The sequence below is a fragment of the Bos indicus x Bos taurus genome, chromosome 11 (assembly GCF_003369695.1).
Source record: "Bos indicus x Bos taurus breed Angus x Brahman F1 hybrid chromosome 11, Bos_hybrid_MaternalHap_v2.0, whole genome shotgun sequence".
Taxonomy (NCBI): domain Eukaryota; kingdom Metazoa; phylum Chordata; class Mammalia; order Artiodactyla; family Bovidae; genus Bos; species Bos indicus x Bos taurus.
In genome coordinates, this window is record NC_040086.1 from 62,101,986 (window position 1) to 62,116,758 (window position 14,773).

General features: G+C 41.6%; 1 protein-coding gene across 4 annotated transcripts in view; it reads right to left on the reverse strand.

Annotated features, from left to right (window-relative positions):
• The window catches only part of VPS54 (VPS54, GARP complex subunit), a 102,611-nt gene extending 97,534 nt beyond the window's left edge, over positions 1 to 5,077 (reverse strand). For all 4 annotated transcript variants that reach the window (XR_003513392.1, XM_027555622.1, XM_027555621.1 and 1 more), the window contains exon 1: positions 4,683 to 5,077. The gene's annotated coding sequence lies outside the window, so the exon portion shown is untranslated. The remainder of the gene's footprint in view (positions 1 to 4,682) is intronic.
• Positions 5,078 to 14,773: the final 9,696 nt, after the last annotated feature.

Genomic DNA, 14,773 nt, shown 5'->3' on the forward strand with positions numbered 1-14,773 from the left:
AGAGGATGAGATGGTTGAATGGCATCACCAAATCGATGGACCTGAGTCTGAGCAAACTCAGGGAGCTGGTGATTGATGGGGAAGCCTGGCGAGCTGCAGTCCATGGGCCTGCCAAGAGTCAGACATGACTGAGTGACTGAACTGAACTGACTAGTTCTTTCACTAGTTTGTTATCAATATATTTTTAGAACTCTCTTCTCCCTAGAGAGGTTTTCAGCAGTTATTTCTCTGCCTTGCTTTCTGTATTCTTGCTTCAGCACCATCTATATCCCTTTCTAATTTGAATCCTCTGAAACAAGTAACTCTTTTTTTTTTATTAATTGAAGCATAATTAACATGCAACATTATACTAGTTTCAGGTACAGTAACTAACTCATATAGTATTTTATAGCTGACATAGCATCTTAACATATTACCTCATTTAATTCTCACAATAACTTTAAAATACCAAAATTACTGCTATTCCTACCTTATAGATGAGAAAACTGAGGCTCAGAAAGATTGGGTAATTTATCTAATAAAGTCATAAGGCTGGTAAATAACAAAAGTGATTCCAACTTTTCAATCTCCTTTCATCACCAAATTAAACTTGCTACAAAGAAATTAAATAAGAGTCAAAAGTGAGGCCTAGGACTTCCCTGGTGGTATTGTGGTAAAGTGGGCTTCCCCAGTGGCTCAGATGTTAAAGAACCTGCCTACAATGCAGGAGATCCAGGTTCGAGCCCTAAGTCAGGAAGAACCCTGGAGAAGGGAACGGCTATCCACTCTAGTATTCTCGCCAGAAGAATCCCATGGACACAGAAGCCTAGCAGGCTACAGTCCATGGGGTGGCAAAGAGTCAGACAGGACTGAATGACTAACACTTTCACTTTTTACTCTCACTGTGGTAAAGAAACTGCCTGTCAATGCAGGGGCCACCAGTTCGATCCCTGGTCCGGGAGGATCTCACATGCCTTTGGGGCAACTAAGCCCATGCTCCACAACTACTGAGCCCATATTCTGCAACTACTGAAGCCTGTTCACATAGAGCCTAAGCTCCACAATAAGAGAAGCCACTGCAGTGAAAAGCCTGCGAACTACAATGAAGAGTAGAACTGCTCACTGCAACTAGAGAAAGCCTGCATGCAGCAATCAAGACTAGCACAACCAAAAAGAAATAATTTTTTCAAAAAGCGGGGCCAATAAGAAAAAAAGATGAGATTCATGAGTAAGCTTTGAATTTTTCTATATCATAATATACATTATTAATTAATTAAAACACAGCTTACTTCTCTTCCTTGGCAGTTGAAGCTACCAGAAAAAAAAATAATCTAGGTAAAGAAAACACTATTTATCTATTTTAAATTCAAAAACCTATGTACCAGTAATGAACAATTCAAAACATAATAGCTCAAATCTGCAATAAAATAAGGCTGCCATTTTCAGAAAGAAAATCAATTCTTTTACTTCAGATTTGAAGACAACTAAGCAGACTAAAAAAGTATCTGCATTATGTCACAGATTCTTCCCTCACTGCCTCCTCTTGCAAAGAGAGAGAATTGCCAGAGGACCTAAAGTTTAACCTTACCCACCAAACAGAGCCCAGTGAGAATATTTTCCCATCTGGTGGAAGTCAGGAACATTAGCTCAGGCCCTTACCAGAATCATGCAAACCACAGGATTAGAACATTACTGATATTTAGGGTCAGATAATTCTTTGTTGTGTGTGTCAGGAGGTTGGGGGGAGGCAGGGTGGAATGGGATATGTCTTGCACATTATAAGATATTTAGCAACATCCCTGGCTAGAGGCCAACAGTATCCAACCCTCAGCTGTGAAATGAAAAATGTCTTTGGACATTTCCAAATATCCCTCGGAGGGCAAAACTGCCCCTCTTTGAGTACCACTGATTTAAAAGTTAGGGTCCTAGGTCTTGAAAAAAAGAGGCCTCCAACCAGCCCTGTATAATTTTTTTTTAATTGTGTTTCTAAAATGTGGATTTTTTAAAAATTAAGATGGTAACAGTACAAAAAGATACCTAAATAATATATATGCTATCTTCCTTTAGCTTAAAGCATTTTATAGGATTTTGTAATATGAATCACATGTATCGTCCCCTTCCTCCCTCCATCCCAAAGATGGGGAAATGTCCAGTTCTCTCACTACTCTGCTAGTAAAATGTCAAATACATACATCCATATGTACGTACATACTTATACATCAGATCTTAACAGTTCTAACTCGCAAATCCCCATTTCTTGCTTTACATGGTAACACTGTGGTTCTTAAATCATGTGCCCTAGAGATTCAAGCTTCCACTCCAGATTTCCTCATCTGGTTCCTGCCATCTATTTGTGAAGGAAGTAGAAGTAAGCAGATGACCTTTAAGATCTTTTCAACTCTAATATCCAATGGCAAAAACACTCCTTCAACTTTTACTTACTGACTCCCAGCTGACTAAACCACCTCCTCAGATCACTGAAGTCATTCATGCTAACTTTTCTTTCTCCAGTAGTAATCTATGATGAATACAACCAAACAGGATGTCAACTGTTTAAAATATCACTTTTTAATACCAGTGATCAGTTGATTATTGCCTGACTCAAACTATTTTAAACGTGGAAATTAATTTTAAAAGAAAATTTTTTCAGGGAGTAATACTGTATATATGAGTGAACCATAACAGGCAAATATTGAGATGGAAAGTAGATTAGTGGTTGCCTATGTCTGGGGGTAGGGTGGAGTGGGGAGAATGGGGAGTAACTGCTAATGGGCAGAGGTTTCTTTTTGGGGTGATGAAAATGTTCTAAAATTAGATTATGGTAATGGTTGCACAACTATGTAAATTACCTAAAAATGGACGAATTTAACACTTTAAATAAGTGTACCCTACTCAATAAATATTGTAAAAAGCTTAAAGCAGAAAAAGAATTTTAATCAACTCTTATTGATAGGAAAGGAATGTGATTAAGAACAAATTCTGCAAAGTTTCCCATTTCAAGAGTTGTGTAAGATTTGATTTTAATTCTGACATAAAAACTTAATACCGATCCAGAAATTAACTTTTCCAGAAAATAAATACAAATTTAATCATCTTTTCCTAATAAACTTTGGATAACTTAAACGCAATGAAAAACATTTCAGAAAGCCAAATGTTAGGGTAACAATACCTCTCTGCTGCTGCTGCTAAGTCGTTTCAGTCGTGTCCAACTCTGTGCGACCCCATAGACAGCAGCCCACCAGGCTCCCCTGTCCCTGGGATTCTCCAGGCAAGAACACTGGAGTGGGTTGCCATTTCCTTCTCCAATGCATGAAAGTGAAAAGTCAAAACCTCTCTAAGACCAAAATATATTAATATCATCATCAACAACAGAACAGAGACAGTCTTTACAGTTTTGTTGTAGTTCACTCTTTGTAAAGAAAACCATAGAGATATTTTTAATTTATTTTAAAAGTGATCCTCAGGTTGTAATGTCTGTCCTGATAACGCAATAATTCTAAAATTAAGAGAGTATCATTTTAAAATAGCCAAATCACAATAAAATCGCAAACATCTAATCCCTTAGACCATAACTATCAAGCACCCAAAATTTGCACACATTGATTTTTTTCAAAACCTATCATAAGCAATGATGACAACTATGAACAATCAAGTAATACCTATTTCCAGGAAATCAGAATCTGACTGAAATCAAACAAATCCCATCATTCCATCTTAGAAGTCATTAAGGCTCTCAAGCTACTTTTCCAAATAGAACATCAGATAAAGTCAACCTGAATGTCCGTCAAAATCTGCAATTTAAGTTACCACAATAACATTTCTCAGTACACTATCATGACATCACTTGCCTTTTTAAAGCATTTACTATTAAGACTGCCCTGGGGTTTGACAAATCAGACACAGAACCAATTAAAAATAAAACACAAAAACATTCCAACTGAATTCTTCGAAAGTAAAGAGAGCCTAAATAAAGATCAAAATAAATCTAGTTAATGGGGAACTCTTAAAAACAAACTGCAACCCGGGTCAGCCAAAATTCTAAAAATACCATCCCAAACTCAGCACATGGACAGACCAAGTGTTAATCATAATGGGCAGGCAAAAGTTCCCCTGTCAACAACAGGAGAGCAGGTAAGGCCTGCCTTTGTATCAATGCAGAGACGGGAAGATGTATAACTGAAGAAAATTAACTATTGAACAAAATGATTGCGAGCTAAACTGCCAAACTGCAAAACACCGAGTTATTTTCTGGGCTGGCCATCTCCAGGAAGAAAAAATGACTTTTTAAATTTAAATTATTCCAGTAGGATCAAAAAGCAGGTTAAGGGCCCGGCTAGAAAAAGAAAGGGAAAGTTTGGGGGCAGCGTCTAAGGAGGGTGGTGGAAGTTCCACAGCCGAAATCCCAAGAGGGGCGAGAGGGGCGAGAGGGGCGAGAGGGGCGAGAGCGGCGTCGCAGCCGCGGGCTAGGGGCGAAGAGTACAGCTGCCGGCCCGGATCCCGGCGGGAGAGTGAGAAGGAAGAGGAGGAGGTGGTGGCCGGGAGGAATGGAAGCTTCGGCGCTGGTCAGTTGTGACCGAAACTCCGCCGGCTTGGGCCTGGGAGGAGACAGAGGGGGTGGGGTCTCTGTCCTCCCTCCACGGCAAGTCGGGGCGAGGGTGGGCCGCGAAGCGCTGGGGGCCGCGTGGGGCCGGCCCGACACCTACCTGCGGGTCCCGGGCAGCCGCCCTAGAGCGAGGCCTAGTGCATCGCCGCCGCCTCCAAGCCTCCACGTCGCGCCGAGGCTGCTGCTCCGCGGCCGCCGCCGCCCGGAGCCCGGCTGGGCCCGAGCCCGGCTTCCCGCCCCCGCCCCGCGCCGGCTGGCCCGTCGGCCGGGGGAGCACAGGGCCGCCCTCTCGAGCCCAGCTCCGCTCAGGGGTGAGAGGCGGCAGTGGCGGCTCCCTCACGTCTCTCCCGGGTGTCCTGTCAGCCAGCAGTTTCCCCCGAGTCCGCAGCGCCGCCTCCGCCGCTGCTGCCACCGCCTCTCCCACATCCCCGGCCTCCAGAGGAGCCGCCGCCGCCGCCGCGCCGCGACCACTACCCCTAGCGACTCTGCTCCCTGCTCTACTGCTTCTCCTCACCCCGCCCGCCCGCCTCGGTCTGGCTAGGTCCGGGGAGACAGTGCCGGAGGCCGCCGCGAGGCCGCCGCAGCCCCCAGCCCACAATCCACCGCGCGGCTCCACCGGGGCGGGAGGCCGCGGCCCGGGCCGGGGGGAGCGCTTGCAGTCTCGGGAGAGGGCCGGACCTGGAGCGGGCGCCGCCGGCGTTACCCCGGAGCGGGGAATACCCCGCGCGGCCGCTCAGCGCCTCCTCTAATCTCTAATAACTTCCCAGGCAGAGACAGAAACGCACGCTGAACTCGACTTTTCCCTACGACCCCTCCCCCACCCCCAGGTGCTCTCGGCTGCAGCCAGGTGCCGCTTGCCGCCTTCCCGGGTCTGTACGCGACCCCTCAGGGTGGCCCTCGACCAACCGACACCAAACATCCCTCAATCACTCAGCACCTATTAAAGCAGATACTTCCACAACATTCCACCTCTTCTTTCACCCCTTTAAAGTGAAGGCTGTTCAGAGTTTCCCGGTTAAGTGTCCTTTGAAAGGTTTAAGGTCACCCCCTCCCCAACAATCCACTGGACTCTGGAAACAGTGCACTCCCTATGGAGGCCTTCTCCCACCAAATCCCAAGTTTTGCCCAAGTTCCAGGCCTTCCTCTCGCACCTGTCACACTTCTCTAGCCATGGAATCAGTTCTTCCTGCTTTGATTGAAATACTTGAAGAGTGTGTATGTGTGCATGTGTATTATTTAATACCTCCTCACTATGATTCTCAACAGTAATCCAATTTAGCCTGGTTTCGGAGGGCTGGTGATCTTAATCCAGTTAATAGAATCCACAAGAAAGAGAATGTGTTAGGATACTTTTTAAAAGAGAGAAAAGGGCCTTTTGAATGCTTATTTTATCAGCTAGTGTGTTTCATGTGTTTTATCAAATCAAAAGTGAAAATGTAACTCTTACCGTTGGAGATTGAAAAAAAAAGTTTCCAGTTTCACTTCTAAGAAGTCATTTTGAAAACTGCAAACATAACTATTTTACCCACTAAAGAGCTAAAGTTGGGGGAAGGGAAGGACAATAGAGAAGAAACAAAAATAGTTGAGAGGAAATTCTTTATATTGTTCTAAATTCAATTTTCTACAATTTTGTAATAAGGAGAATGAGAACAATAATCTCCAACATGAACTAAATTTAACTATAAAAATAATAAACTCTCCTAAATCCTGGGTAAAACCAGATTACACACGTTACATACATTACACAAGAAAGACTCACCAAATTTCACCAAAGGCCAGAGAGAAAAATAATTCACTTTAAATCTAGAATCAGTTCATAGATTATACTATGAAATGGATGCAACAAGTTCTTATATTTTGAAACCACATCAGGAAACCAACAGTAGTTCAAAAGCTGCCTTATACCCAGTGGTTTGGCGTTTTAAAAAATATTTGCGCTTATACCCGACCTTGCTCGGAAAAAGATTCCAAGTTGCCGTAGTTTGCACTTGGGTTAGAGAATAGCTATGAAGTATCTCTCAGACACTAGCACAAGACAGACAGGTTTGCTTTCTTTATCATCCATTTGTAGATAACAAACCATAGGAAGAAAATACATGTTGAGTATTGCACTGAGTTCTTTCAGGGATCCAGCATGATTTTGTTTTTACTAATTCACAGAACAGTTCATAATCATGAATCTAAATCTAAAACTAAATGCTGATAATCAGGTTTGCCAAAAACATAACAAAAGACTATTAACCGGATAAGGAATTTAATTTAGAAGTAGGTATATTTCCAATTAATATGTTCACCTGTTATCCCTTAAATGATTGGAGTATTAAAAAGAAAAGCCAAATTGAAAACAAATGTGTAGAGATATGTAATTAGTATTAATTTCCAGAAAGCACAGATCACAGAAAATTAAGAATAACTGATAGAAATCATTATTGCCCTCAAATGAAGCAAATATCAAGGCAATATTTAGCTACCCTATTACTAACAGTGTATCTGGCATTATCTTTATTAAACCTGTTGAGAATTATGAATGGTGATAGTCACCAGGGTCAGATATTCTCATTAGATGGAGAATGGGCAAATTTTCTAATGCTGCAACACCTATGAAAGGCCTATGTCATGTTTGCTATATGCTCAGCACGTATTTGTGTATGGGGCAGTTGTGAGACTAACATGTTTCTCAATCAGTGAATACCATTTTTAATGACTTGTTTGACAGAAACTATACTTTCATATGCCAATATAAATACAGAAGGGAAAGGGAACATAGTTGTAGGAACAATCAGAAAAAGAATTTTGCAATTTAGTTAGATACGAGCACTAGCCCCTCTTTTCTCTACAATGTATGTGCACAGTCACGTCCGACTCTGGGACCCCATGGACTGTAGCCCACCAGGTTCCTTCATTGGGGTAGATTCTTTACCACTGAGCCACCTGGGAAGCTCTTTTTCTAAATAGCAAACCTTAAACCTATCAAATGGAAACCCATTCAAGTTCTCTAACTTACTCTATAGCTCATACTCATGTACATGCGTCACTCAGTCGTGTCCAGCTATTTGCAACACCATGGACTGTAACAGCCCACCAGGATCCTCTGGCCATAGACTTCTCCAGGCACGAATTTTGGAGTAGGTTGCCATTTCCTAGTCCAGGGGATCTCCCAACCCAAGGATCAAACCTGCGTCTCTTGGTCCCTTGTGTCTCCTGCATTAGCAGGTGGATTCTTTACTACTGTGCCAACTAGGAAGCCCCTCAGTTCAGTTCAGTCGCTCAGTCGTGTCCGACTCTTTGCAACCCCATCAATCACAGCACGCCAGGCCTCCCTGTCCATCACCAACTCCCAGAGTTCACTCAGACTCACGTCCATCGAGTCAGTGATGCCATCCAGCCATCTCATCCTCTGTCATCCCCTTCTCCTCCTGCCCCCAATCCCTCCCAGCATCAGAGTCTTCCAATGAGTCAACTCTTCGCATGAGGTGGCCAAAGTACTGGAGTTTCAGCTTTAGCATCATTCCTTCCAAAGAAATCCCAGGGCTGATCTCCTTCAGGATGGACTGGTTGGATCTCCTTGCAGTCCAAGGGACTTTCAAGAGTCTTCTCCAACACCACACTTCAAAAGCATCAATTCTTCGGCGCTCAGCCTTCTTCACAGTCCAACTCTCACATCCATACATGACCACAGGAAAAACCATAGCCTTGACTAGATGGACCTTTGTTGGCAAAGTAATGTCCCTGCTTTTCAATATGCTATCTAGGTTGGACATAACTTTCCTTCCAAGGAGTAAGCATCTTTTAATTTCATGGCTGCAGTCACCATCTGCAGTGATTTTGAAGCCCAAAAAAATAAAGTCTGACACTGTTGCCACTGTTTCCCCATCTATTTGCCATGAAGTGATGGGACCGGATGCCATAATCTTAGTTTTCTGAATGTTGAGCTTTAAGCCAACTTTTTCACTCTCCTCTTTCACTTTCATCAAGAGGCTTTTGAGTTCCTCTTCACTTTCTGCCATAAGGGTGGTGTCATCTGCATATCTGAGGTTATTGATATTTCTCCTGGCAATCTTGATTCCAGCTTGTGTTTCTTCCAGTCCAGCATTTCTCATCATGTACTCTGCATAGAAGTTAAATAAGCAGGGTGACAATATACAGCCTTGACGTACTCCTTTTCCTGTTTGGAACCAGTCTGTTGTTCCATGTCCAGTTCTAACTGTTGCTTCCTGACCTGCATACAGATTTCTCAAGAGGCACATCAGGTAGTATGGTATTCCCATCTCTTTCAGAATTTCCCACAGTTTATTGTGATCCACACAGTCAAAGTCTTTGGCATAGTCAATAAAGCAGAAATAGATGTTTTTCTGGAATTCTCTTGCTTTTTCCATGATCCAGCGAATGTTGGCAATTTGATCTCTGGTTCCTCTGCCTTTTCTAAAACCAGCTTGAACATCAGGAAGTTCATGGTTCACATATTGCTGAAGCCTGGCTTGGAGAATTTTGAGCATTACTTTACTAGCGTGTGAGATGAGTGCAATTGTGCGGTAGTTTGAGCATTCTTTGGCATTGCCTTTCTTTGTGATCGGAATGATGCTGTGAAAGTGCTGCACTCAATATGCCAGCAAATTTGGAAAACAGCAGTGGCCACAGGAATGGAAAAGGTCAGTTTTTATTCCAATCCCAAAGAAAGGAAGCCCCTAAATATGTATAATTACATTGTATGTTTTTCTATTAATATAAATTACCATTGGTACAAAGTCAACATGCATTCAAGCACTAAAAGTAGTAGTGCTGGTAGTAATTTCATCAGGGTTTGATTTTTTGTTCCAATGCCCTGAATTATTTGATCCATCATGTTTCAGCTATTCTAAGATGTAACAGTGTTTTTAAATCACAATTTATAGCATGATAAAACTTGAAACTATGTTTTAATATCTTCATATCTAATGTGGGACTATTGGAAAACTTTCCAGTTTACTTTGAGTATGGTGTAAGATATTAAAACTAAATGTGTGGATAAGCAACAGAAATGTTATGATATCTCATGTGATAATAATACACTCAATAATTGTTTGACTCATATAATTTTTCAATATATCATCATTGCTTGTATCTTCTAAATCAGCTGCTTGATTACTTTGGAAACAATTATTTAACTCTGTTAAACTGCCCTGTTACATTTATCTTTCATGCTGATATTCCAAATTTTCATTTGATTACCATGAAAATCAGTTCAGTTCAGTCGCTCAGTCATGTCCGACTCTTTGCAACCCCATGAACCGCAGCATGCCAGGCCTCCCTGTCCATCACCAACTCCTGGAGTTCACTCAGACTCACGTCCATCGAGTCAGTGATGCCATCCAGCCATCTCATCCTGTGTCATCCCCTTCTCCTCCTGCCCCCAATCCCTCCCAGCATCAGAGTCTTTTCCAATGAGTCAACTCTTCTCATGAGGTGGCCAAAGTACTGGAGTTTCAGCTTTAGCATCATTCCTTCCAAAGAAATCCCAGGGCTGATCTCCTTCAGAATGGACTGGTTGGATCTCCTTGCAGTCCAAGGGACTTTCAAGAGTCTTCTCCAACACCACAGTTCAAAAGCATCAATTCTTAGTTTCTGTGAATCAGGAGTCTGGGCACAGCCTAGCTTGGTCTGGTGCTCAGGGTCTCATAAGGCTGCAATCAAAATATCAGTCAGGCTGTGTTCTCATTTGGAGCTTTGACTGGGGAAGAATCTGCTTCCAAGGTGATGCATGTTATTGGCAGAATTCCTTTTCTTACGATTGTATGAGAACCATAGTTTCTTGCTAGCTGAGGACTGCCCTCAGCTCCTAGAGGCCTCCTGCAATTCCTTGCCATATAGGTTTTCTCACTATGGCTGATTACTTCATCCAAACAGCAAGGAGGGTCTCTAAACTCTCTAAAGAGAGTCACCTAGCATCATATTCTATCTTCACCATGATGATATTCTATCTTCACCATGCAAGTCAAAAGTTTTGTTTACATTCAAAAAGAGGGGATTACACAAAGTTGTGACTATCAGGAAGTGGGAATCATGTGGCTACCCTGGAATCTGTCTACCACCTGCAGTGATTAATTTGACAGGCTTTGTAATTTAAGTCTGGGTTTTCAGCTCTGCTTTGACACTTTATGTGATTTTGATCTCAATTTCTAATCCTTTATTTCTTCATCTGCCAATTAGGAGTAATATTTTCTTGGCAGTTTATTTTTCTCCTGAGTAAAGTGAGGATAATAATAAAGTTGTAAGGATTAAATGAACATTTTAACACAGTAACTAATAACATGAAAGACTCAAAACACACTTGCTAGTTTTCTTCCTCTTCCCTCCTTTTTTAAATTTTGATCTTGGTCTACTAGAAGTTCCCATTGTTATTTCTGCTTTCAGTTGCTACTTTGTTAGCCTATATTCAGAGTATGTGTATGTGTGTGTGTATACCTGTGTCTGTTACTGTTGTTCAGTCACAAACTCGTGTCCAACTCTTTGCGACTCCATGGACTGCAGCACGCCAGGCTCCCCTGTCCTTCACTATCTCCCTGAGTTTGCTCCAATTCATGTCCAGTGAATCAGTGATGCTATCTAACCATCTCATCCTCTGCCACCCTCTTCTCCTTTTGCCTTCAGTCTTTCCCAGCATCAAGGTCTTTTCCAACAAGTTGGCTCTTTGCATCAGGTGGCCAAAGTTTTGGAGTTTAAGCTTCAGCATCAGTGCTGCCAATGAATATTCAGGACTGATTTCCTTTAGGATTGACTGGTTTGATCTCCTTGCAGTCCAAGGGACTCTCAAAGAGTTTTCTCCAGCACCATAATTCGAAAGCATCAGTTCTTCACTGCTCAACCTTCTTTATGATCCAACTCTCACATCCATACATGACTACTGGAAAAACCATGCTTTGACTATACAGACCTTTGTCGGCAAAGCGATGTTTCTGCTTTTTAATAACACTGTCTAGGTTTGTCATAGCTTTCCTTCCAAGGAGCAAGCATCTTTTAATTTCATGGCTACAGTCACCATCCACAGTGATTTTGGAGCCTTAGAAAATAAAATCTGTACCTGTGCTTAGGGGCAGACAAAACTAACTCTAGTATCAATACCTTTAAAAATAGGACTATATTGCAAAATATTATCTCCTAACTTCAACTAAGCAAAATTAAAAATGGATAAATCCATGATATTAGAAAGATAATTATTAAACATGGAGGCTTTGAGAGTTTAGAGAACTTTGTTGGGATTGGCTTCCCCCTCCCTCTGAATCATATTAAATATGCATATGGTACAGAAGGACATGTTTACATAGTAGTCTTCATGCACCTGGAGTTTGCATCCTAGCTCTGCCACTTTCTGGCTGAGTTACTTCAGGCATGTTAATCTCTCTAAAGCTCAGTTCCTCATTGGAATAATGATAGTACCCACTCACCAGAACTCCTAAAGTATATTTAAAATGTATTTAAATAGCATCACATAGTGCCTAGCCCATAGTCAGTACGTAAAGATGTTAGATATCCTACCCATTATTATAATTTTTACTATCTCATCATTATTAGGAAAGCTGTGTTAATGAAAACCACAGAAGAGGAATCAGCAAGACTTGACTATGAATGAAGTGGGTGAAGTAAGGCATGAGAAGTCAAAAGATCTCAGAACTTCTCGTAAACCAAAGGGCTGCAAGGAAGATAGGTGGTCAGAAGTATGAAAATTTGCAAGTCAGAAGTTGGACGAGTAGGAACTAGGGGCCAAGGTAAGACTGAATTCTCAACCAACCTGTGAGGAATGTAATATAAGACATCAGTAAGAGAAGGGCATGTGAAACAGACAATTCCTACCTCAGACATGAAGTCTTTTATATATTACACTTCCTCCTGGAGCAGGTGTCAACCATAGAGCGTATCTATTTGCATTTGAAACAGGAAACACATGAGTCCTTTAACATCAGAAAATAGTTAATAAATTGTTGAAGAGCAATATAGCAATGAAAGTGAAAGCCACTCACTTGTGTCTGACTTTTTGTGACCCAGTGGACTGTAACCCACCCACCAGGCTCCTCTGTCCATGGAATTTTCCAGGCAAGAATACTGGAGTGGATTGCCATTTCCTTCTCCAGGGGATCTTCCTGACCCAGGGATTGAACCCAGGTTTCCTGCATTGCAGGCTGATTCTTAGCAATAAATAGTAGAATATAGCAATGAAAAATATGGCCATATCCTGACAAACGTAAAATTATTTTCAAATTGGACCATTTCCCTAGAGAAGTGGTTATATATATAGTATCTAACCCATCCCATTATAATATTTTTTTTCTTATGTTGCTCTATTCAGTACTGATTCTTTTCTCTATGGAGGCTTTGTGTAACAAACTAGTTATGTTTCCAGGACAGGATTTTCTGTTGTTGCTGCTATTGTACTTTTCAAATATCCTACAGAATCTGGAACAAAGAACTACAAAGTAGACTTTCAATAAATGTTTGTTGAATTAAAAAATAAATATAAATTATTCCTCCTTAGTAAATGGCATTTAGTTTAATGAAAAATAATAATTCATGAAAGTAATGGATGACCTTGAAATCATACTTGATTCTTTCATATTCCACATCTACCATGTCAAAAAATCCTATTAATTCTATCTTCAAAATATATCTTGACTGAACACTTCTCACCGTTCACATTGCATCCACCCTGGTCCAAGACATCTTGCCTATGGGCCACAAACTACAGCTGTTGTACTATATACTGCTCATTACAGGAAGCACCATTCACAGACATAACAGGTGAACGATGCTTCTTGGAGTTATGTAGTGCAATGATCCTACTTGCCTGGATTACTGCAAAAGTCTCCTAGTCTTTGTCCCCCACCAGCTTACTGTCAACATAATAATCAGTTTGACCTTCGGTTCAGTTCAGTTCAGTTGCTCAGTCGTGTCTGACTCTTTGCGGCCCCATGGACTGCAGCATACCAGGCTTCCCTGTCCATCACCAACTCCTGGAACTTACTCAAACTCATGTACATTGAGTCAGTGATGCTATACCAACCATCTCATCCTCTGTCGTCCCCTTCTTCTCCCGCCTTCAATCTTTCCCAGCATCAGGGTCTTTTCCAATGAGTCGGTTCTTCACATCAGATGGCCAAACTATTGGAGTTTCAGCTTCAGCATCAGTCCTTAAGATGAATATTTAGGACTGATTTTCCTTAGGATGAACTGGTTGGGTCTTCTTGCAGTCCAAGGGACTCTCAAGAGTCTTCTCCAACACCATAGTTTCAAAACCATCAATTCTTCAGCACTCAGCTTTTTTTATAGTCCAACTCTCACATCCATACATGACTACTAGAAAAACCATAGCTTTGACTAGACAGACCTTTATTGGCAAAATAATGTCTCTGCTTTTTAATGTGCTGTCTAGGTTGGTCATAAGTTTTCTTCCAAGTTTGACCTTGCTAAAACTTAAATCAGGTCATGTCATGTCATATCATTCCTCTGCTTAGAACATGCCAGTGGCTGTATCTCATTCACAGTAAAAGATAAAGTCCTGACAAGGTCCTAGTTGATCTCATACCACTCTTAATTCTCTAACTTTATCTCCTCCTGCTCCCCGCATTTCTCACTCTGCTCTGGTCATATTGGGCTCCTCACTGTTCCTGGGATGCCAGGCATGACCCTGCCTCAAGAGCATTTATACTTACTCTTCCCTCTGCCTGGAAATCTTTTTCCCCAGGTATCCAAATGGTTAATTCGCTCACCTCCTTTGGGTCTTTATTCAGATCTTACCTTTGCAGTGAGACAGTCTGTGACACCCATATTTCTTATTGCAACACCATGCCCTATGTGTTTTTCCACTTCTTCTCCTTAGTCTTTATTATCATATAACCCACCCATATATTTTACTTATTTATTATCTTCCCCCATGACAACAGAGAGTTTTATCTGTTTTGTTTATCACTTTACCCCTCCCCATACTTGGAACAATGCCTGGTGCTAGTTGAGAGTTCAATAAATACTTGTTGAAATAATGAACAGAAGATAAAGGCAGACTAGTGCTTATAAACCACTTTTTTCCATATATTAAGCAGAATTTGTAACCAATTAGTCCATTGTTTTTTCAAGGCTTGCCACTGATATGTTTGGAGAAGGAAACGGCAACCCACTCCAGTATTCTTGCCTGGAGAATCCTGTGGACAGAGGAGCCTGGTGGGC